The 25,074-nt window shown below is 37.3% G+C and overlaps 1 long non-coding RNA gene and 2 pseudogenes across 4 annotated transcripts in view; all 3 read right to left on the bottom strand.

Annotated features, from left to right (window-relative positions):
- LOC140517646 (uncharacterized) overlaps positions 1-25,074 on the bottom strand; it is a 150,548-nt gene that overhangs the window by 83,931 nt on the left and 41,543 nt on the right. The gene's annotated exons all lie outside the window — the stretch shown is intronic.
- LOC140517644 (ras-related protein Rab-5C pseudogene) lies at positions 1,333-2,234 on the bottom strand (annotated as a pseudogene).
- LOC140529326 (B box and SPRY domain-containing protein pseudogene) lies at positions 2,201-24,197 on the bottom strand (annotated as a pseudogene).

Consider the following 25,074-nt stretch of genomic DNA (forward strand, 5'->3'; position numbering starts at 1 on the left):
TAGGCTTGTCAACTTTCATTATTGACCAGACAATAATTTGAACATGTTTTATGTAGTGAAGTTTTTATTAGATCCAAGTATCAAATATATAAGGGCCATCAGGGTATAAATTGTTTTCCTGGAATAGCTTAAGAATAATGCTGCATGGAACTCAAGTGTGTGTGTTTGTATGGTTTTTCATAAAATCCCAAAGAGAAGCGAAGTTTTCAAGGAAAATAATATGTTTTGCTCACAAGGACAACAAAATGATTGGAAAAAATGAAGCAAGATATTTTTAAAAGAAATTATAAATTAAATTAGAGCATAAAAGAGAAAAATGAAAGAAAAATAACATAAAATAGAAGGGAGATAGTCTTAGTTAAGTAGAAAATATCTGAAAAAGAACAGGAATAAGAGGGAAAAACAGAGTTCAATGGTTCCATGAAGAAATATTAGAACAAAGTTAAAATAATGAAAAAAATGATGAAAACATATAAGGCATCAACTCTCTGAAACAACTTGTCTAAAAAAAAGTAAACAAAATTTGGAAATCATACTTCAATAAATCTTACACCCATACTGCCTTGTACCAACAGAAAATACAGGGAAAATAAATTAAAGAAACAAAATCTACCAATCACATCCTGAAGGAGTCCAAAACTGAAAATGCCTAGCAAAAAGAAAAAATAGGCAAAATCCAGAGCTTATTTAAATAGTGAAAAATTCCAAGTACTGAAGAAATGCATTAAAAGTCACAAGACTAGAGTCGCTTCTGTAAAAGAGACAGAACCTTGGAATACGCTATTTCAGACAAAGACAATGCCTCACAACCAAGAATAATATTTTTTTTTTTTGAGAGGTCGATGGGTGTACTATATTGACAAGATACTGATTGGTTACATGTTGAGGAAAACACAATACAAAATACAGAAAAAGTTGATTCTGTTCCCTTCTCCCTCCTCCCCCTCAAATAGTTATCACTATGATTTGGTCAAAATAGGGCTCAGAGTCAGAGGTCCAGGTGGTAGCAGGAGATTTGGGAAAAGGGTTCTTGGCTGTTTCTCCCTTGCCTGTGACTCAGTGGGGTGGAGGAAAGGAGTAGGGTAGCCCCAATAAGAACCAGCTGAGGGAAAATCCTCCTAGTTCCCTTCCCCACCCAAGGCTTTTCTTTTGTCCCAAGATAAACAAGCCCCACTCCAAGATGGTGAGTGAGGATACAATGAGACTGAGGTGCTACCAACACTTCTCCCAATCAGCAAAAGGGAGAGGAGGGGTAGCCACCTCCCTGTCTCCCTACTCCTAAAAAATACAAGAATAGGGAGAAGAATTGGGACATGCAGCTACCACCAGAAAAGGATAAGAGGGAAGGGGGTAGGAAGAACTGAAGTTCATATATATTTAAAAAGTGACTTAAGCCTTAAAATTGAATTAGTATTTGTACAGAAAGGTGTGGGTGGAATAGCTCCCTCCAGCATACGATCAAAAAATATATGGAGAAATCACTGCAACCCCCCCCACCCCACCCCCACCTCCATGGTGGTGATTTACTCTTGTTAAGTGCGATTGGTTGGAGTGGATTCCAGTCAGGTTGGTCAGGCAGGAAGACGTGGGGGGCGGTGGGCGGGCAAGTGGGCACTCATTTGCTGCAGCATTGGCTCCTGCTGGTTGGGCTGTTTTCCTGGAGGTCCACACCCCGATTCCATCTTGGGTCACCAGGGGCTCATTCTTGGGCAGCTTCTTGGCTACTGCCATGAAAATTTCATTCTCATTTATTGCTGGCTTTGCTGATGTTTCCATGAACGTCAAACTGTTGTCATCTGGGTAGGCCTGTGCTTCTTGGAAGTCCACAGCTCTCTTGCTGGCCAGGTCAGCCTTGTTGCTGGCAAGTGCAATGATTATGTTGGGACTAGCCTGCCGGTGCAGCTCTTTCACCCCGTTCTTGGCCTGTGCAGATGTATCTGTATTTGTGATATTGTAGACTGCAACGTCTGCCTGAGAGCCCCAATGGTACACTGGGGCCAGACTGTGATACCTCTCTTGTCCTGCTGTGTCCCAGATGTGAAATTTGACCGTTGTGTTGTCCAAGCCTCTCCAATGGTGCTCTCCTGGTATTCGTGAAACTGTCCCTTGACGATGAGGGGGATGAGGCTTGACTTGGCCACTGCTGAGTCCGCCAGTAAGACCAGTTTAAATTGGCAGATTTTATTGACAGCAGCTGGTCCATTGGGTCGCTCCGTGCCTCACCGATCCGCCATGACCCGTCCCACAGTAGTGGCACCAATGAGCATGGGGGATGGGATGAGAGGCCAGTACTGAGTGTAGAGGTACCTAGTGGGAAGATGAGGCCTCTAATGAGGCTCTGGGGCGACGGCGCTGCTGGGGCCGACTGTGTGGACTGGCTTCACTCCTCTGCGCCACCCCTCCCCTCCTGCAGGGTCCCAGGCTCCAACCTCCACTTCCCCAACCAAGAATAATTTACAATGCAATTCTATAGGAGGGAAATTTAATCTTTAATAGAAAACTCTTACCTATTCTTGATGAGACCAGAGCTAAACTGAAATTTTGAAATGAAAAAAGAGGAACTAAGAGAAATCTAAAAAACATACATGCACTTGAGCAAACAGAAAGGATAAAATGCTAATTGTGTGATTATATTCTGATGAGAGAGAAAAGACAAGTGACCCTTCAGAATCCTAATAACTTCAAGGGTCCTAGAGAGAGTTAAAAAAGGCAAATGCAGGGCCTGGGGTTGGTTTTGTTCTGTTTCATTGTATTTAAGAGAGGAAATAAAAAGGACCAAAAAGGAGAATACACTAGGGATGAAATTATAAAGAACAGAGAGAAATATGGTTTCGTAAATTTGATATTTATATATTATATAAATTTTATATTTGCAATGTGTTTAGCATAGAATCTGGCATATACTAAGCATTATATATCTTCTTTTTTTTAACTTTTAATAATTTAAATGTTTCCCACAGCCAAGCACCTCCTCAGGAGCCTGCCCTGCATTAGGCACCCCTGCTTCCTCTCCTTCCCCTCAAGGTCCTTATTCATGTGCCCAATCCTAGCCTTAGAGAATGGGTACTGCTGAGTCAGGAGGAGGTGGAAGACATCTATTAGACTGGGTTAAGGAAAAGCCAACAGCTACCAGCAGCTCTCAACAGGAATGGCCCAGAATTTCAGCTAAAGTTAGTACCTGGTAGGAGAGCCTACCAAAAACCTAGGACGTCAGGGTCCAAAGAGGACCCTGCATCCAGAAGGTGAGACAGTGGACCCTGGGGAGTCCCTGAACAGAAGAAAAGGGGTTATAAACACACACTGAGTAGTCACAAGCCAGGGGAACCAGAAAAATTAATTGCCAGTGAACTCTGTACATGGAATGTGAGAGCTATTATCACCTCAGCTCATCTACCCCTTCAAATGAGGAGATTGATTCCTAAAGAGATCAAACAACTTGGTCAGCATCTCAAGAGTCAGTGGCAGAGCTGAGACTAGAACCTAGATATCTGACTTCCTGTCCAATTTTCTTTCCATTACTTCCATTTATCACCTTTCCTTGTCCTCCCATATCAGGTATTTTAAGAATGGATAATAGGGAAAAGAGACATGTAGCACAGTGGGGCGAGGGCGGGCTCCAATTTGAACCCCACCTCAGCTTCATCTTCCCACCACTATCTGCCTCGGGGTAATAGCTACTACACATGCACCATAGGGAAACCTGGCATCATGATATTGAGGATGGGTTAGGGGAGGGAAGTATTTGAACATCGTGAGAGATGCCCATCACTGAACAATGGAGATGTTCTGGTTGGCCCACAGGGAAGACAGGAAAGATGGGGCCCCAAACTGGCTGTGGTGGGAACATAAGAGGGCACCCCACCTGAGCTCATAGAATAGCAACTCCCCCTCTGCCAAGTCCAACAACACCCCAGTGCCGTCTGGACAGTGCAACAGTGCCTAAGGATGGTACTGGCCACAGTGCAGGAACCAAAATTCCTGGTCATAGCAGGAGAATACTCAGGAGAAAGCATTGTGACCAAGATGGGTATCATTGCCAGAACCCTTTCTAGGTAGCTGACTCTAGGAGACTCCCACCTTATAAACACAGCTGTTCTCTACATTCACCATGAAGGCATGAAGCCCACCCTGGAAAGAGGTTGAGGTCAGGGCACTGGGCCAATGGTCAAAGCTTCTGGACCATCTGCATAGGCCTTGGACTTCTTGGGGTTGAAGGTAAGGGTCTTTCTGTCCTCTGACAGCTGGAGAAAGGGACTGATGGTCCTCTCATCTGCACCAATGTCCTCAGTACCTGAGAGGCAGCAGAGAACAGTTGGTGCCCAGAGCTGGGTCAGTAATGGGCTTCACACACATTTCTGATTAAAATTTAACTTCTCAGATTCCTGGGGATCCACCATTCCCTCAGCTTCCTCAGTCCTTTCAAAAATCTCCCGCTCTGATTGAATAAGGCTGTGGTCATCGATATCAGTGAGCATGCCCATTAGCTTGGTGCAGATGGTGCCAAGCTTCTGCAAGGCCTCCTCCAGTGGGACCGCTGGGTCAGAATGCTCTGGTGGGCTCGCTCCTCCTCTGCGTGGACCTGCTTGAGCAGCCGCTGCTCCTTGCTCTTACACACATTCCGCACCAGGTTCAGTCACTGCATCACCACCTCACGGGTACCCGGGCCATGGTCGATGCATTTTGGCTTTTCCGAGGCAAGACTTCAGCCATGTATTTGGTGATGCCAGCGCTCTGTAGTTGCAGCTTCTCACTCTGATGCATTATCTTGTTCCGCAGCTCCTCCACCCGCTGCTTGGCCCTCCGAACTTGGTGCTCGCGGTACTGGCCCCCAGTCCCTTGCAGCTGGCGCACACGAGCCGCCGCTTGGCGCTGCAGAACCATTTCAGCTCTAGGGCTTGCACTGGATAGCGGGGCACTGACTCCGTCGGGGATCCGAGCTCCCAGGCCGGCTCCTTCTGGGACGTGACTCCTGCAGCCACTCCGGCACCTCCACCAGTCCAGCTTCACAAATCTTTAAATATTGTGCATGTAAAGAATAATATTTTAAAAAATGGGAAAAAGGATTGAGATAGTGATACAATTATCTCTCATTTAAATCATTTAAAGCAACGTGTAACACATATTCACACCAACATGCACAAACTAAGTTTCATATACAAACACAGTTATCACAATTGGGAAACAATAAAAGGAAGAAGGAGAGAATCATTCATCTGTGGGATAGGATAAGTAAAACAAAAGACCACTTTAGAAAATAGTACAATAACTATTATTCAAGGCATGGCATGGAGGAGGTGGTTATATAGGAACACAATATTTCAATTATATATTTTATTAAATTATTAGATACCGTTTCTTTCTCCACTATATTATTATTTTTGATATATGGGTTAGGAGGTAAAGAGGAGAAAATGTATAAAAGGTTCATGATGGAGGAAAACATACAAGTAACAATCATCAACAATGGATACGAAAACGTGAATGGGAAGAACTCAATCATAAAATGAAGGTAAGTAGAATGGAATGGATATTTATCTATCATCTGCTTCAGTTGTTCTCTTGTGTTTTACTCTACATGAACTTCTCTGGACAATCAAATTGTGATTTAATTTTCCATAAACTCACAACTGAGTGTGTCAAAGGCCTTGGTCAGATCTACAAACATTGTGTAGAATTCTGTTTCTACCTTCTTGAACTAAATTGTCAAGCATTCAAACTCTACTGCAGAGAATGCAACTCCAATGGACTGGCCACATTGTTCAAATGTCAAACATACACTCCCATCCAATTAGCTAAAATAATTGTTTTTCTTCAACTATTGACTCAGTTTTATTTTTTCAATTTAGTTGAGATTTTCAAACTTTCTTCATTTTTTTGATATTCAGCTTTTTTGCTTTTGTGATAGGTCAAAAGTTGACAATTCATTATTTTACTTTTGAGTTACATACTCAATTCATGAATTTTCTTTTCATTTTGTTGATAAAAAATTTTTGTACACGTAAATTTCTGCTTAATAATTATGATAACTGAAATACAAAAGTTTTGATATGTTGTCATATTAGTGATTTCTTTAATGAAATTACTTTTTTGATCCATCAAACTCGTAAAATTAAATTATTTATTCTTCTTTTAAATTTGAATCATTTATTCAAAGGCACTTTATTGTTTAAAAATTTAAGTTTGTTATCAGTGATGGATGTGTTTAGAAGATCTGCTATATTAGATTTGTTTAGGAGGTTATAATGCCCTATATATGATCATTTTTAAGCAAAATTCCTCTGCATGGATGAGAATTATGCTTATGCCTTCATATTCTCACTCAGTGATTCATAAAGATTCATCATCTCTGATTCTTATAAATTTCTATTCAGGTCCTTCATTTCTATCATATTAACCTTTCCGTGTGTTACATTTGTCTTATTCTGAAAAAAGTAATATCAGGTTCCTCCCTGAATACAGAATATCTGTGTTTTTCTTCCTGGTATAATTTCATTTATATTACATTATACTATGCTTTATTCAACATTTAATAAAACTTGTAATCCTTATATACTCATTTTTCTGTAGTGCTTTTAAGTGTACCAAAAATTCCTTACTTATCTCTTGTTAGGATTGTCCATTTTGTTGTTGAATTGTTTTTGTTGATCAGGCTTTTGTAGTTGTTGTTCAGTTATAAATTGGCCTGAAGCATAGTACATTTCATTCTGGACCATACACACTGTGAATCTTTGTGTGTATATTATACACAAATACCTTTTATGTATTTCTATGTTACATATATATGAATACATAGGATGCCAAATTCTAATACAAAAGGGTAAAAAGAAATAGAAGCTAATAGAAACTAAAATGCCAATTCATATGGCAACAAATTTGAACAGATAAGTTAAAATATTGATATTTATAAAAATATAAAATCCAGATTAGTGGAATGTAAAAACAAAGAGTTTAAACTGTAACCCATTATAATAAAAACACATTGAAAAAGCAATAAAGGAATTCTCAACTCTCCCATCACTCTGGGAAACACAGAATTAAAACTGAACTCTTATCAAAAAAGGAAAAAGTAAAGCCAATAAATCATAAAATCTTTACAAATGTAGAGAAAGATAGAATTCTACAAAAGTTCCTTAGACAAAATTGTCCTTGAAATGTATAACAAGGAAAGAAAGAATAGAAAAAGAAAGTTAAAGGCAAACATCTTTAGTGAATATTAATATTAATTTCTAATATTGAATAAAATATTAGCAACAAGGCTACAATATAAAAAGTTATATGCTATGAAAAGATACAGTTGGTACTAGTAATGTGGGGTTTGCTTAATATTCAGAAAACAAGTAAATTACAGTTCATATTGACAACACAACTGGCGATTCTTGATTATATCATTAGAACTACACAAAATATTGCGCAAAATACAGCAAACCTTTATCTTAAGAAATATTTTAAAAGATATGAAGAAATGAAATATTCCTTAATGTGATGCCAGAAATCTGTCTAAAATTCAGGTATTGTGTTATTTATAACAATTAAAAGCTAGATATGTTTCAGGTTAACTATATGATATAGTGGATAAAGTGTAGCAGCTGGAGTCAGAAGGACCTCCACTGAAATATGGTCTCAGACAATTATTAGCTCTGTGACCCTAGACAACTCACTTAACACTGTTTGCCTCAGTTTCCTCATCTGTAAACATAAGCTGGAGGAGGAAATGGCAAACAATTCAGTATCTTTGCCAAACAAACCCCCAAATGGGATCACAAAGAGTTGAACATGATGAATCAATTAAACAACAGGTCTTTCTAATGTGCTGAGTGGCTGTGTGGTTTTTTTCTTTTGTTTTTAGTGAGATGATGACATAACTTGCAATTGAATTTGTTTTGAAGAAAAGAAGTCTGCACAGTCTCACTCTCCCCTCCAGAACCATCTGGGTCCAGTGGCCAGATATTGACCAGGATGACTGGAGACAGCCCATGATACAGTAAAAGACACTGGCCCATTTAAATTAAGTTCTTTTTACATGATGTACTCTGCGTACAAATTAAATATATAAGGTGATAACATACATCCTTCGATTCTTAAAGCACACAGTGTTTTAACAATAACTTTTAAAAGCTATTTGCTCTTAACTTTTAACAAATAACTTTAAAACTGTTGCTTTTGAACTCTCTACATTTACGCTGAGCCAGGAGGGCTCAGGTGGGAAAATAAGCAAAAAACAGAAAAAAATATGACCATAGGACACGAAGTCTCTGCTTAATGCAGACTGCTTATAACAATGACTTAATGTATGAACAGGTAATTCTCAAAAGAAAGGGAAGCTAATAATAATTAAGTTTGAAAGAAGAAGCTGTTCCTCCTCACTAATGATAAGAGGATTGCAAATAACAAGTGAGACTCCAACTAATGTGCATCAGACTAGCAAAAGTAACAAAATATAATATATAAAAAACAACAACAACAAGATTTTCTGAACATGCTTTCACTGGGTTCCATTAAGTCTCACCTAAAATCCCACTTTTTACAAGAACCCTTTCCCAATCCCTCTTAATTCTAGTATCTTTTGTCTTTAATTATTTTAAACAATTTTGATTTAGAGTTTTGAGTTACAAATTCTCTCTCTCCTTCTCCCTGCTCCCCCCGCCCTGAGATAGTAAGCAAGCAGATATTGGTCATCATGTACAATCATGTAAAACATTTACATATTCATCATTTTTCACAAGAAGATTTGAATAAAAGAAAAAAAAAGTAAAAGATAGAATTATTCAGTCTGTGTTCAGACAATATCCGTTCTTTCTCTGGAGGCAGATAGTAAACTCCGTAGTTAGTCTCTTGAAATTGTCTTGAATTGCTGAGAACAGCCACATAATTCACAATTCTTCATTTAACAATATTGTTGTTAATGTGTACACGATTCTACTGGTTTTGTTCACATCACTGTTCATGAGTTTTTGTTTTTCTAGATTTTTCTGAAATCATCCTTCTTGTCACTTCTTATGGAACAATAATATTTCATTTCAATCATAGACTAGCTTGTTTAACCATTCCCTAACTGATGGGTTTCCCTTTGATTTCCAATTCTTAGTCACAATAAAAAGAACGGTTAGAAATATTTTTTAAAATTAATTTATTGATTTAACTTTTAACATTCATTTTCACAAAATTTTGAGTTCCAAATTTTCTCCTCATTTGTCCCCTCCCCCCATCCCTAAACACTGTGCATTCTGATTGCCCCTATCACCAACCTGCCCTCTCTTCTATCATCCCTCCCTTCCCTTGTCCCCATCTTCTCTTTTGGCCTGTAGGGCCAGATAACTTTCTATACCCCATTACCTGTATTTCTTATTTCCTAGTTGTATGCAAGAACAACATTCAACAGTTGTTTCTAAAACTTTAAGTTCAAACTTGTCTTTATCCCTCCCTTCCCACCCATTCCCTTTGGAAGGCAGGCAGTTCAATATAGGCCATATCTGTGTAGTTTTGCAAATGACTTCCATAATACTCATTTTGTGTAAGACTAACCATATTTCCCTACATCCTATCCTGCCCCTCCATTGCTTCTATTCTCTCTTTTGATCCTGTCCCTCCCCAAGAGTGTTGACTTCAAATTGCTCCCTCCTCCCATTGCCCTCCCTTTCCTCATCCCCCCCACCTTGCTTATCCCCTTCTCCCCCACTTTCCTGTATTGTAAGATAGGTTTTCATACCAAAATGAGTGTGCATTTTATTCCTTCCTTTAGTCGAATGTGATGAGAGTAAACTTCATGTTTTTCTCTCACCTCCCCTCTTTTTCGCTCCACTAAAGTCTTTTGCTTGCCTCTTTTATGAGAGATAATTTGCCCCATTGCATTTCTCCCTTTCTCCTCCCAATTTATTTCTCTCTCACCGCTTGATTTCGTTTAAGATATGATCCCCTCCTATTCCATTCACTCTGTGCTTTCTGTGTGTGTGTGTGTGTGTGTGTGTGTGTGTGTGTGTAATCCCACCCACTACACAGATACTGAAAAGTTTCAAGAGTTACAAATATTCTCTTTCCATGTAGGAAAGTAAACAGTTCAACTTTAGTAAGTCCCTTATGACTTCTCTTTGCTGTTTACCTTTTCATGCTTCTCTTCATTCTTGCATTTGAAAGTCAAATTTTCTTTTCAGCTCTGGTCTTTTCATCAAGAATGCTTGAAAGTCCTTGATTTCATTGAAAGACCATTTTTCCCCTGAAGTATTATACTCAGTTTTGCTGGGTAGGTGATTCTTGGTTTTAGTCCTAGTTCCTTTGACTTCTGGAATATGATATTCCACACCCTTTGATCCCTTAATGTAGGAGCTGCTAGATCTTGTGTTATCCTGATTGTATTTCCACAATACTTGAATTGTTTCTTTCTAGCTGCTTGCAATATTTTTTCCTTGACCTGGGAACTCTGGAATTTGGCCACAATGTTCCTAGGAGTTTCTCTTTTTGGATCTCTTTCAGGCGGTGATCTGTGGATTCCTTGAATACTTATTTTGCCTTCTGGTTCTAGAATCTCAGGGCAGTTTTCCTCGATAATTTCATGAAAGATGATGTCTAGGCTCTTTTTTTGATCATGGCTTTCAGGTAGGCCCATAATTTTTAAATTGTCTCTCCTGGATCTATTTTCCATGTCAGTTGTTTTTCCAATGAGATATTTCACATTATCTTCCATTTTTTTTATTCTTTTGGTTTCGTTTTGTGATTTCTTGGTTTCTCATAAAGTCATTAGCCTCCATGTGTTCCATTCTAATTTTGAAAGAACTATTTTCTTCGGTGAGCTTTTGAACCTCCTTTTCCATTTGGCTAATTCTGCTTTTGAAAGCATTCTTCTCCTCATTGGCTTTTTGAACGTCTTTTGCCAATTGAGTTAGTCTATTTTTCAAGGTGTTATTTTCTTCAGCATTTTTTTGGGTCTCCTTTAGTAAGGTGTTGACCTGTTTTTCATGCTTTTCTTTCATCTCTCTCATTTCCCTTCCCAGTTTTTCCTCCACCTCTCTAACTTGATTTTCAAAATCCTTTTTGAGCTCTTCCATGGCCTGAGCCCATTGAATATTTAATCTGGATATTTGGGATACAGAAGCCTTGATTTCTATGTCTTTCCCTAACGGCAAGCATTGTTCTTCCCCATCAAAAAGGAAGGGAGGAGATATCTGTTCACCAAGAAAGTAACCTTCTTTGGTCTTATTTTTTTCCCCTTTTCTGGACATTTTCCCAGCCAGTGACTTGACTTCTGAGCTTCCTCTTCACACCCACCTGCCTTCTAGATCAGACCAGCCAGAGCTTGGGGTATGAGATTCAAATGCTGCTTCCCAGCCTCAGGGCTTTCATTGGGGACAGGGCTCCTATTCAGTGTGAGATTAAGTTCAGGTGCTCAGGTGGGGGCAGGGCCACCACATGGGGTTCAGTTCCCTCATGGGGTTTATGCAGAGACCTTCAACAATGAATCCAAGCTCCTACCTGCTTTGTGAGCCTTTGTCTGCTGCCACCTCCTCTGCTGCCTCCTGAGGGTGGCTGAGTTATGGGGACACCCCATTCCCCTCTTGGCCACCCAAAAAGACTCTCTCACTGACCTTTGTCACCTGTGTGTGGAGGGACCTGGGTGGCTGCTGGAGATTCTGTCCCTGAAGCCTGCTCAGATCTGCTCCTCTCAGTGCTGTGCAGGGGCTCTGCTCTGGGTCTGGTGTGCAACAGACCTTTTGGGTCAGTTTTTCAGGTCTCTCTGGAACAGAAATTTCTTCCACTCCATTGTTCTGTGGTTTCTGCTGCTCCCAAGTTTGTTGGGAGTTCTTCTTTACAGGTAATTTATGGGCTCTGGGTTTGGAGCTAGCATATGTGTGTCTTTCTACTCGGCCATCTTGACTCCTCCTAGAAATATTTTTGCACGAATAGATCCTTTTGCCTTTTAACAATCTCTTTGGTATATAGACCAAGAAGTGGTATTGCTAAATAGACACTATTTTATAGCTCTTTTGGCATAGTTCCAAATTGCTCTCTAGAAAGGTTGGATCAGTTCACAATTCCATCAACAATGCATTAGTGACCCAGTTTTCCCACATCCCTTTCTATATCCAGTACTTTCCTTTTTTTCATATTAATCAGTATAGTAGGTGTAACAGAGTACCTCAGAAATTTTTAATTTGCATTTCTCTAACCAATAGTAATTTAGAGGATTTTTTCATGTGGTTATAGATATCTTTTATTTCTTTGTTGTAAAACTGCCTGTTCATATCCTTTGACCATTTATCAACTGAGAAAGGACTTATATTCATATAAATTTCACTCAGTTATCTATATGTTAAAGAAATGAAAACATTATTAGAGATGTTTGTTGTAAAACATTTCCCCCAGTTTCTACTTTCCTTATAATATCTGTTACATTGGTTTCGTTTGTGCCAAAACTTTTTAAATTTTATACAATCAAGATGATCTATTTTACATTATGCAATGTTCTCTACATCTTCTTTGGTCATAAATTATTCTCTTATCCATAAATCTGACAGACAAACTCATCCATGCTTTCTTAATTTACTTATGGCATTACCTTTGCCTACATCATGGACCCATTTTGACCTTATTTTGGTATACGTGTGAGGTTTTGGTCTATGCTTAGTTTCTGCCATAATCTTTTTCCAGCTGTTTTTGTCAAATAATGAGTTTTTGCTCCAGGAGTTTGGGTCTTTAGGATTGTCATATGCTAGATTACTGCAGTCATTTATTATAATGTAATCTGACCCTAACTCTTTACTCTGATCCACCACTTTATTTCTCAACCAGCAACAGATTGTTTTGATAAATACTGCATTATAATACAATTTGAGATCTGGTACAGCTAGACTACCACCTCCCACATCTTTTGTCATTGATTGCCTTGATATCTTTGAGGATGAATTTTGTTATTATTTTTTCTTGCTCTGTAAAATAATTTTTGATAGTTTAATTGGTATGACACTGAATAAATAGATTGATTTAGATAGAATTATAATTTTTATTACATTGCCTTGACCTATCCATGACCTTTGTTTAATTATTTCCTATTTGTATTGTACGTACCTTGCTTTGCATATATGAGCAATGATTAGAACAGTATATAGAGTAGAAGGCCTATACACAAGAAGATCTAAGTTCAAATTTGGCCTCAGACACTTGCTAGCTGTGTGACCTTGGGCAAGTCACTTATGGTCTGTCTACCTCAATTTTCTCATCTGTAAAAAAGGGTATAACATTACCATTCCCTTCCCCTTCCCCAGCCAGGGTTGTTGAGGATCAAATGAGATTATCTCTGTAAAGTGTTTAGCATAGTACCTGGCACATAGTAGGTGCTATAGAAATGCTAGCCATGATTACTCATTATTTATCTGAATGTCATCTCCCTTATTCAATTGAAAAGTTCCCAGAGGGCAGGAACTGCCTTTTCCTCTTTTTTGTGTCTTCAGCACTTACAGCAAGCCTAGCCCTCACTAAATATTAATTACAATTAATTGATTGACTGAAAGATAATAGGTACAATAATATACTATTAGTGGCATTGCACAGTGGTCCACCCAACTGGAAAAGAAAGTGTGTCAATAGAGAAAAAAAAAAAGAACAATCACTGAGCTGTGCATTTCCGTGAAGTGGTAGCACTATTAAAGCACATCCCAAAGAGATTAAAGACAGAGGAAGAAGGTGCTGTTGCAAAGAGCAATGGGTGCCCATTAAATAGAAAAGCTGCAACAAGGTGTTTAAAGGAAAATAATAGAATGTTATTAGGTTTAAGGATAAGCACACATGGATTCCATGATTTTTGGTGGATTGTACGAACTGAGGTAGAATTGAAGTGACTTGAACCAATAACATGTTTATACAATTCTAAAGGCAAACAGCATTGTAAGACACCAAGTCTCTGCTTAACACAGACTGCTCATAACCACTGAAGACAATGACTTAAACATAAAGTCGAGAGAGTAGAGCAAAGATTGACAAACTGTCACCCAAGCACCAAAGTTGGCCTCTAATCAGTGAGCTTTGACTGTTCTTGATATTTTTAAATATAATAAATATAATAATTATTATTATAATAAATTAATTACAATAAATAAATATAACAAATCTTACTTTTTGTCTCATGGACACTCACTGACAGGTTTTGGCATTTAGACCAGTTTGCCCTCCCCTAGATTAAATACACAGAAAGAGAAATAGGCTTTTATACTCAATCTAAACATGAATTTATTTCCTATTTATGCTTATTTGTAACAAAAAGTTGATTTTGGGGTGGGTAGGGGTTCCACTGGAGGTAATTGAGGCAATTGACTGGAGAATGATACCAGAAATAGAAATAAAAAAGTGTTAATCAATCATTAAAAATAGAAAGAAGAGAAGTAAAGAGGGGCTTGGCAACTGACAGATCAGGGTGATATTGGAACCGCTATGTTAAATTTGAATATGCTAAAAATTAAAGCCGTATATATAATTTAGATTCATACAGCATGAGCTGGAGAGTGGAATGCAGAGTTACCTTTTCATGTTTTTTTAATTTTAAAATATTATGTATTTTTAACATTTTTCTCTTTTTAAATGGAGTAGGCAAATCCTCCCCCTCCCTTCACACAACCACTGAGAGGGCAAACAGAATGACATTAATTATACAAGCAAAATCATGCAAAACATATTTCCATATTAGCCATATCAGAAAAAAAGGAAAAAAAAAGTGATACTTCAATTTACACTGAAGAGTTCATCAATTCTCTCTCTCTGGAAATGGATAGCATTTTTTTTAATCTGAGTCTTTTGAAATTGTCCTGGATCATTGTATTGATCAGCGTAGCCAAATCTTTCCCTGTTAATCATCATTATAACATTGGTGTCACTGATGTCCCAGTTCTTTTCAATTTGCACCTATTTATATAGGTCTTGCTCTTTTTTCCTGAAATCACACCTTCCTCATTACTTCTTATAGCACAACAAAATCCCATCACAATCACTTAGAAATTGTTCAAATATTTCCTAATTGATGCACATTTCTACAATTTCCAAAATTTTACCACCAAAGTATTTGTTATATATTGTAAATATAGATTCTTCCCCTTTTAAAAATCCTTTTGTGGCAAAAAACCTGAATTGGGGGGTGAAACGGTATGCCTTTTGAAAATAGTTTCAAATTATTCTCCAGAATATTTGAACCACTTCACAACTCCACCAGCAAGGCACTAGTGTACCTATTTTCCCTCATCCCCTCCAGAATTTGTCATTTCTAATAGTTGTAAGATGGTACCTCAGAGCTGTTTTAGTTTACATTTCTCTAGTCAGTAGTGAATTAGAGTACTGTTTTTATATGAATAGAGATAGCTTTGATTTTTGTCTTATGAAAACTGCCTGTTCATATTCTTTGACCATTTATCATTTGAGTGATGACTTTTTTTCATAAAGTTGACTCAGCTCAATATACATACATTACATATATGTGTGTGCATATATATGTATATATATATAATTAGCATAATATAGTAACAATGCAATAATAATTTTACATCTTAAAAAGGAGCCCTTTATCAGAGAAACTTGTTGTATTTTTATATTATTTTATTGTATATGGTAGCTTTTAGTATAATTTCCCTGATAATTTTTTAAAAAATTATTTATTTTTCAGTCCCCAACATTCGCTACCATAAGAATTTGAATTCAAAACTTTCTTCCCATCTCTCTCTGTCGCCACTCCAAGAGAGCATACAACCCATTCACCCCTGACTTCAGTCTGTCCTCCCTTCTATTACCCATCCTTCTTCCATCCCCCTCCCCTCTGTTTTCTTGTAGGGTAAAACAGATTTCTATACCTCATTTCCTGTACATCTTCTTTCTTAGCTGCATGCTAAAACAATTTTTAACATTCATCATTAAAGCTTTGCGTTCCATATTCTTTCCCTCTCTTCATCACTACCCTCATAGAGAAAGTAAGCAATTCAATATAATTCTTACATGTGTAGCCATGCAAAACACTTACATAACAGTTATGTTGCAAAAGACTAACCACATTTCCCTCTGTCCTATCCTGCCCTCCTTTTATTCCATTCTCTCCCTTGACCTATCCTCCCACAATAGTGTTTGCTTCTGATTATTCCTTTCCTCAATTTACTGTCAGTTCTATTATCTTCCCTATCCTATCCACTTCCTCCCTGCCTTCATGTGGGGTAAAATAGATTTCCCTATCCATTTGATTGTATGATATTCCCTCCTTAAGTCAAATGCCATGAGAGTAAGGCTCACTTACTCCCTTTCTTCTCATCCCTCTTCCCTTCCTTGTGAAAGCTGTTTCTTTCTTCTTTTATGTGAGATGATTTGCTACATTCTACCTCTCGATGTCTCTTGCTCATAGTCTGTTCCACTCAATAGTAAATTTTACTTTTTAGGTATTCTTCCTTCATATTCAGCTCATCCTGTGCCCACTCTCTACATATGTATGTATGTATGTGTGTGTACATATACATACTTACACACACATAATATACATACAAATAAATACCCACATATTTACATATGTGTATACATGTACTTATGTATGTATGTATGTATGTGTGTGTATATATATACATATACATATATATATATATATACACCCTATAATTGTGTGTGTTCGTCCTTCATTGTCAAAGACCATGCCATCAGAGAAATAACTGCATCACTTGCACTTGATTTTGTTTTGAGTGAGGGAGGGCTCTGCATTTCACTAGCCTCACTTTTCCTTCAGAGCCATCTGAATCCAGTGACCAGATGCTTATCAGGATGACTGAAGATGATCCAGGATGAGGTAATTGGGGATAAGTGACCTGCCCAAGGTAACACAGCAAGTGAGTATCAAGTGTCTGAGGTGAGATTTGAACTCCTGTCCTCTTGACTCCTGCACCGTTGCTTTATCCACTGCACCACCTAGTTGCCCCATATTCCCTATAACTACCTTAATACTGAACAAGGGGTCATGAGGTACAAATATCAGCTTTCCATGTAGGAATGTCACCAGTTCAACTGTAATGAGTTTCTTAAGGCTTCTCTTTCCTGTTCACCTTTTCATGTTTATGTTGATTCTTGTATTTGAAAGTCAGATTTTCTATTCAGATCTGGTCTTTTCAACAAGAATGCTTGGAAGTCCTCTATTTTATTGAAGTTCCCTTTTTCCATTGAAGTATTATACTCAGTTTTTCTGGGTTGGTAATTCTTGGTTTTAATCCCAGCTTTTTTGACCTGTGAAGTATCATATTCCAAGACCTTCAGTTCCTTAGTGTAGAAGTTGCTAAATCCTGTGTTATCCTGATTGTATTTCCACAATATTTGAAGTATTTCTTTCTAGGTGCTTGTAATATTTTCTCCTCAACCTCAGAACTCGAATTCCTACAATATTTCTAGGTATTTTCCTTTTGGCATCTCTTCCAGGAGGTGATTGGTGAATTCTTTCCATTTCTGTTTTACCCTCAGGTTCTAAGATATCAGGGCAGTTTTCCTTGATAATATTTTTGGAAGATGATGTCTAGGCTCATTTTATGATCATGGTTTTCAAGCAGAGCAATAATTTTTAAATTTTCTCTCCTGAATCTGTTTTCTAGACCACTTATCTTTCCAATGAGATATTTCCAATTGTCTTATTGTTTTCATTCTTTTGGTTTTGTTTTATACTCTTTTGATTTTTCATAAAATCACTAGTTTCCATTTACTCCATTCTCATTTTTAAAGAACTATTTTCTTCAGTGAGCTTTTGAACGTCTTTTTCTATTTGGTCAATTCTTTTGATATTTTAAAGCATTGTTCTCCTCATCGGAATTTTGGAACTCTTTTGCCATGTGGATTTGTCTATTTTTAAAGGCGATATTTTCTTGAGTATTTTTTAGATCTCCTTTAAAAAACTATTGACTCACTTTTCATGATTTCCTTACATTGCTTTAAATTCTCTTCCTAATTTTTCCTCCACTTCTTTCTCTTGATTTTCCAAATGGTTTTTGAGTTCTTCCATGACTTGAGATGATTGTATTTTTTGGAGGCATTGGATGTAGGAACCTTGATCTTGTTATTTTCCTCCAGTTCTATGCTTTAGTCTATTTGTGATTGTATGCTTTGCCCTTCTGAAAGGAAGAAAACAACTTTTCACCAAGAAAGTAAACTTTTATACTCTCATTTTTCTCCTTTTTGGGAATTTTCTCAGCCAATTACTTGATTTTTGCATCCTTTGTCAGGTGGAGGGTATACTACTCTTGGATTCAGAGCTTTTGTGTAGCTATTCTCTGAGGTATCTCTAGGGACTTGTAAGCTTTCAGTTCCTCCAAAGTGGCATAGTCAAGGGAGAGATGTTTACTACTCTTCTGGCCTGCACTCTGGTCTGTGAGCAACCAAAAGCAATCTTTTCTGCCTTGGAACTGCAAGTAGAATTCCCTCTTCACAGTGGACAGCAGCTCCACCATGCCAACACTCTTCCTTACCCCATGATAACCACTCAGGACTGAGACCTATATCTACTGTTGGATTCCCTCAGAGTCTGTAGGCTAAGAGCTCCAGGAATGGACTCTGCTACTGCAGTGGCTGTAACTTCCCTGGGTCTGGGACTGGGGTTAGAGTCCAACTAAGCTCCCCTCTCACCCAAGTGAAAGAGCTTTCTCACTGACTTTTGAAGCTGTCTTTGGCATTTGTGGGTTACCTTATCTGGAAACCACAGCAGCTGTCATGATTCTATGCCCTGAAACCTGTTCCAGTCCTGTCTTTGTTGAGTGACCCATGTTTAGCTGTGCCCCGTTTTAAGCTTGGTGCTATATACCCTTCCTGTTTGCCTTCCAGGCTCTCTTGGGATGGAAATCTATTTCACTCTGTCATTTTGTGGCATCTGCTTCTTTAGAATTTGTTACAGGTATTTTAATGGCTTTGGGGAAAGAGCAGGTCCATGCTTCTACTCCACTACCTTGGCTCTGCCTCTCCCCCAATCATATTTTTTAATTAGGTCTATTTTTGCTTCTGTTGAGTCTGATATCATGATTTTTAACTACGCCTTTTTTAGTTAGAATGAAGAATAATGGATTCTGCTGTAGTCTTTAATTTTAATTCTGTGTATGTCTTTCCATTTCAAGTGTGTTTCTTGTAAACATCATATTGTTGGATTCTAGTTCCTTGTCCATTTATTTATTTGCTTCCACTTTGTGAATGAGTTCATCCCTTTCACATTCACAGTTATAATTACTATATATCCCTCCAATCCTCTTTCCTTCTGTTTATCCTTTTCTCTTTTCTCGTGCCTCTCTTCAAAAGTCCATTTTGCTTAGGACCACTGCTTACATTAATGCATTCTCTTCTCCATGTTTTCACCTTTCCATAGCTTTTATCTTTTTCTTCTATTATTTCCTTAATTACACACACACACACACACACACACACACGTGCAGTGGACAGGAAAAGACAATAGAATCTTATTATAGGGTTAGGGAAGATCAAAATATGAATTAAGAAGAAGACAGGATTGATAGTATACCCACACTGAAACTTCAAGAGGGAATATGAACTGATCTCGAGACCAAAAAATGTTTTTGGAAAAGCTCAAGAAGGATTTTAAAAGCCAAGTTAGAGAGGTAGAAGAAAAATTGACCACTGATTTAAAATAATACAATTGACAAAATGAAAAAAAAAGAATTCATGGAAGAAAACAGCTCCTTACAAAGTAAAATTGGACAAATGGAAAAAGAGTAGAAAACCTAACTGAAGAAAAAAAATTTGTTAAAAATTAGAATTGGGCAAGTAGAAGCTAATAAATCTGTAAGGAATCAAGAATCAGTAAAAACAAAATCTAAAGAATGAAAAAATATAGAACAAAACATAAAATTTCTCAAAAAAACCCAACTAACTTGGAAAATTAATCCAGGAGAGAAAATCTAAGAATTTTTGGTCTGCTGGGAAGCCATGGTGAAAAGATACAGAACCTGGACAGTATCTTCCAATAAATCATCAAGAAAAACTGCCCTGAAATCCTCAATCCAGAGAGCAAAATAGTCATTGATAGTTTCCACTGATCATTTCCTGAAAGAGATCCTAAAATGAAAATGCCAAGGCATATTTTTTGTCAAATTCGAGAACTATCAAGTTAAGAAGAAACTACTGCACAGGCAGAAAGAAATAATTTAAATATTGAGAAACTACAGGCAGGATCACACAGGACCTTGCAGCTTCTACATTAAAAAGATCAGAGGTATTAGAATATGATATTCCATAAGGCAAAGGAGCTTGGACTACAATCAAGGATCAATTACCTATAAAAATGAAGTATAATCTTTCAGGCAGGGAGATGGACATTCAATAAAATAAGGGATTCCCAGATTTTACTTATGAAAACACCAGAACTCAATAGAAAATTTGACCTTCAAATAGAAGACTTAAGAAAAGCATAACAAAGTAAACAGGAAAAAAATAAAAATAAAATCTGTAATTAAATATGGGCAAACTGTTTACATCTCTACATGGGAGAATGATAATTGTTAATCTTGAGAACTAGATATTTATTATGACACTTAACAGCCATGTACATCAATAGAGCGGGTGAGTATAAATTAATGATGATAAAAACCTAATTAAAGAGTGTGAAGGGAAAAAAGGAAAGGAGGAGGGAGAAGAGGGTAAATTAGAGAAAGAAAAACATATAGAGGGAAAGAAGGGAGGGAGATGAGCATTGTTTGAGCCTTGTTCTCATTAGATTTGGTTCAAGGATGGAATCACATACTCAGTTAAATGTAGAAATCTAACTTGCCTTATAGGAAAAGGAGGGAGGGCAGAAGTAGTGAGGGGAAAAGGGAAAAAAAGGAAGCGGGGTTGATAGAAGGTAGGTAAGATTGATGCAGATGGTGGTTTTGAGGAGGGGAAATGAGAAAGGAGAAATAAAAGTATAAATGAGGGGGATAGGATGGAGAGACTCAGATATTAATCATAAATGTGAATGTGAACGGGATGAACTCTCCCATAAAACAGAGGCAGGTAACAGAATGGATTATAAACCACAATCTTACAATACATAGTTTGCAAAAAACACATTTGAAACTAGAGGATACACAAAGGACAAAGGTAAAAGCCTGGAGTAGAATATATTATGCTTCAACTGAAATAAAAAATAATGCAGGGTAGCAATCCTAATACCAGAAAAAGCAAAAGCAAAAGTGAATCTAATCAAAAGAGGTAAGGAAGGAAACTTTATCTCGTTTAAAGTCACCATAGACAATCAAAGAATATCATTACTAAACATATATGCACCAAGTGGTACAGCATCCAGATTCTCAGAGGAGAAGTAAATGGAGTTACAGGAAAAAAAAATAGACAGCAAAACTATAATAATAGGAGACCTCAACCTTCCCCTCTCTGAACTTGATAAACAAAATAAACAAGAAAGAAACTTAAGAGGTGAATAGAATTCTGCAAAAGGTACATATGTACCTCTGGATAGACCTCTGGAAAAAACTGAATGGAGATATAAAGGAATGTACTCTTTTCTCAGCAGTACATGGCAAATACACAAAAATTAGCCATGTCTTAGGGCATTAAAACCTCACAATCCAGTGAAGAAAGGCAGAAATAGTCAATGCATACTTTGCAGATCATAATGCAATAAAAACTGTACATAATAAAAGGCCTTGAAAAGATAGACCAAAAATTAATTAGAAACTAAATAATCTAATTCCAAAGAATAAGTGGGTCAAACAACAAATCAAAGGAACAATCTATGACTTCATTGCAGAGAATGACAATAATGAGATAAACTAACAAAGTATGGGATGTAGTGAAAGCAGTTCTTAGGGGAAGTTTTATATCTCTGAATGTTTACCTGAATAAAATATAGAAAGAGGAGATCCATGACTTGGGCATGCAACAAAAAAGCTAGAAAAAGAAGAAATTAAAAGTACCCAATTAAATACCAAATCTGATACCAAATACCAAAGGAGAGATTCATAAAACTGAAATTAAGAAAACTATTGAATTAATAAATGAAACTAAGAGCCGGTTTTATGGACAAAAATGCAAAACCTGTCCATTTCATTTTAAAAAATTCCAGTTTTTAAAATATTATTTTATTTCATTACATATTTCTTAATTAAATGTGAAAAAATAACATTCACTTTTTTAACATTGAGTTCCAAATTCTCTTTCTCCTTTGTGTCCCTCTACTACTCCTTGAAAAGGCAAGGGATATATCAATTATATATATGAAGTGGTGTGATACATATTTCTATATTTGTCACGTAGCAAAATAACAAAATAAAACAAATCTCTTGCATAAACAAAATAAGAAAAAAAGTTAAAAGACAAAGATATACTTCAATGTGCACCCAGAGTTCATTAATTCTCTCCGGAAATAGATAGCATTCTTCACCACATAATATTCATAATTGTCTTAGATAATTTTCTTGATATGAGTGGTTAAGTTTTTCACAGTTGATCTACATAAATTATTGCTTTTATTTATGCAATGTTGTCCTGGTTTTGCTCACTGCATTTTGCATCAGTTCATATATCTGTTCCCAGGTTTTTCTGAAACTTCCTCCTCATTTCTTCTTTCAAAAAAATTAATTTATTTATTTTTAGTTTTCAGCATCTACTTCCACATGATGTTGAGTTCCAAATTTTCTCCCCATCTCTCCCCTCTCTCCACCCCAAGACAGTGTGCATTCTGATTACCTCTTCCTCTAATCTGCCCTTCCTTCTATCACACCACTTCCTTTTCTAATGCCTTATTCCCTCTATTTTCATGTAGGTCAAGATAGATTTCTATACCCCATTGCCTGTATATCTTATTTCTCACTTGCATGTAAAATCAATTTTTAACATTCATTTTTAAAACTTTGAGTCCCAATTTCTCTCCCTTTCTCCCTCCCCTCCTATCACCACTGAGAAAGCAAGCAATTCAATATAAGTTATACATGTGTAGTTATGCAAAACACTTCCTTAACAGTCATGGTGTGAAAAGCTAACTAGATTTCCCTCCATACCACATTTATTCTATCCTCTCTTTTGACCCTATCCCTTTTCAAAAGTGTTTACTTCTAATCACCCCCTCCTCCCATATGCCCTCCTTTATATCATCCTTCACCTCCTGCTTATCCTCTTCTCCCCTACTTTCCTATATGGTAAGGTAGATTTTCATACCAAAGTGAGTGTGCATGTTATTCCCTCCATAAGCCAAAGCCACTGAGATTCACTCTTTCTCTCTCAGGGTCAAAGGAGAAAATAGAATAAGTAGGGGGTGGAATAGGATGGGGGGAAATATAGTCTTTCATAACATGACTTTTATGGAGGTGTTTTGCATAACTACACATGTATAACCTATATTGAATTGCTTGCTTTCTCAATGGGGGTGGGGAGGGAAGAAGGGAGAGAATTTGGAACTCAAAGTTTTAAAAACAAATGTTAAAAAATATTGTTTCTATTTCCAACTGGGAAATAAGATTATGCAGGCAATGAGGTATAGAAATTTATCTTGCCCTTCAAGAAAGTAAAGGGGAAGGGAATGGGGGGGATGATAAAAGGGAGGACAGACTGGGAGAAGGTGTGATCAGAATGCATGCCATGTTGCTGTGGAGATGGAGTGGAAAGATGGGGAGAAAATTTGGAACTAAAAATCTTGTGTAAATGAGTGTTGAAAATTAAAAAAAATAAATATAAATATGAACAAAAAAGAATTCAAACTTATCTAGTTTTCTTCCCAAACTTGTAAACTGTATTTTCTGTAGTACTCACAGGTTATGCTAGTAATTCAGGGTCCTTGCAAAGCTCAGCCTAAAACTTGCCACATGGGCAATCCAAAGTGATGCTTAAGTAAGTAAAGGCTTCAAACCTCCTTCCCCAGGGACACATTCCTATAGATTTTAGACATGTGTTCCTTCTCTTTAAGATAGCACATTTCTTCTGTGCCATATGGGCAGTTGTAAACTAAAGAACACCACCCACCTAACTGCTATTCCCTGGAGCAGCCAAACTCTCTGATGTAAGAAGTGGCTATTTCATTTGACTGTTTGTTTTTATCTCTGAAACTATTTTTAATCCATGACAGGGTCAACAATGAACTGCCTGGGAACTAAGTGTCCTTAACAGCCTCTTGCTTGTAAGGTCTGTGATTAACTCTAGTAGTTGGGAGAGAGGGAGACAGCCCTTTCTGAACTCGCTTTTCCTTTCTCTCATTTTTTCCTACAGTGACCATAGTCTCACCGCATATGTCCACTCTCATCACAGCCTAATGAATGTGAAGATGTTTAATCACACTGAGTTAATTTTGGTCACTTGAAAGCTTAGAGACTTTAAAAGATACAGAAAAGATCAGAGATCATTAAAGGGCACCAAAAAGAGAACAAGAAAGAGTGGGATATGATGTTGTTTGAAGGCATCTTCATCTTTGCTGGGACGTGGTGCAGCTTCCAGAGAAGGGGTGGTATAGCCAGAATTACCTGCCTTTGTCTGACTATTGGACATCTTGGTAGATTGAGTATGATGGCTAAAGAAATGGAACAACATAGTGAGTGCTACAAAGAACCCTTGGAGATCAGTCATTCCAATCCAAGAATCTCCCAGTTAAGAAAACTGGCTGAGGAGGGAAAAAAAAAACAAAACAGGAAGATCTGGTTTACAAATGATATCTCTTGGCTCCAAAATCACTGCTCTTTTTAAGCCATCACACCCTAAGCACTTTTTCATTGAAACTCAGATGTTCATAATCAAAAGAAATTTTTAAGAATCTAGTCTAAAATTACCTTCAAAGGACCTGACCATCAATTCCCTCTAATACACTAGAAACTGAAGGTGATCTGACCTCTCTTTGGGGACTGTCATGAGGAGGAGGCCTATTCAGCCCTAAAGTGCCATTTTCCTCTATTGGGCTACTATTTTCTGCATTGTCATCCTAAATTCATGAAGGAAAAAGACTTGGGGAAGGTGTATTCATATTTGAGAAGCTGTTACATTGAAGAAGAAATGGGCTTGTTCTCTTAGGGCAGAGAGAACAGAATCAGAAGCCACAGGGTGAAGATAGAAAGGGAATGATGAATATATTGTGCTTCAGCTCATGTAAGAAAGGCAGGAGTATCAATCCTGATC

Source organism: Notamacropus eugenii, chromosome 1 (assembly GCF_028372415.1).
Source record: "Notamacropus eugenii isolate mMacEug1 chromosome 1, mMacEug1.pri_v2, whole genome shotgun sequence".
Lineage (NCBI taxonomy): Eukaryota > Metazoa > Chordata > Mammalia > Diprotodontia > Macropodidae > Notamacropus > Notamacropus eugenii.